Source organism: Penaeus monodon, chromosome 31 (genome assembly GCF_015228065.2).
Source record: "Penaeus monodon isolate SGIC_2016 chromosome 31, NSTDA_Pmon_1, whole genome shotgun sequence".
Lineage (NCBI taxonomy): Eukaryota > Metazoa > Arthropoda > Malacostraca > Decapoda > Penaeidae > Penaeus > Penaeus monodon.
Window position 1 is genome coordinate 18,215,530 of NC_051416.1, and position 205 is coordinate 18,215,734.

Consider the following 205-nt stretch of genomic DNA (forward strand, 5'->3'; position numbering starts at 1 on the left):
TGCTAGTAATTTGTATAAAATGTTCCAGGACTGTATGTTGTAATACTAATATCAAAGATTTATTTAAAGACATGGTGATGTATGACTTTACTTTAAGTTCCCTAAGTAATAACATGTTACTTTATATATCAATGGTGAAACAAAAGTGAATATATAAAATTCCTGTTAGAAGAAGAAGAAAAACTTTCTTTTCATCAAGACAACA

The 205-nt window shown here is 26.3% G+C and overlaps 1 protein-coding gene across 1 annotated transcript in view; it reads right to left on the reverse strand.

Annotated features, from left to right (window-relative positions):
• Positions 1-205, reverse strand: part of LOC119593056 — a gene marked incomplete in the record, with an annotated part of 61,427 nt that overhangs the window by 16,300 nt on the left and 44,922 nt on the right.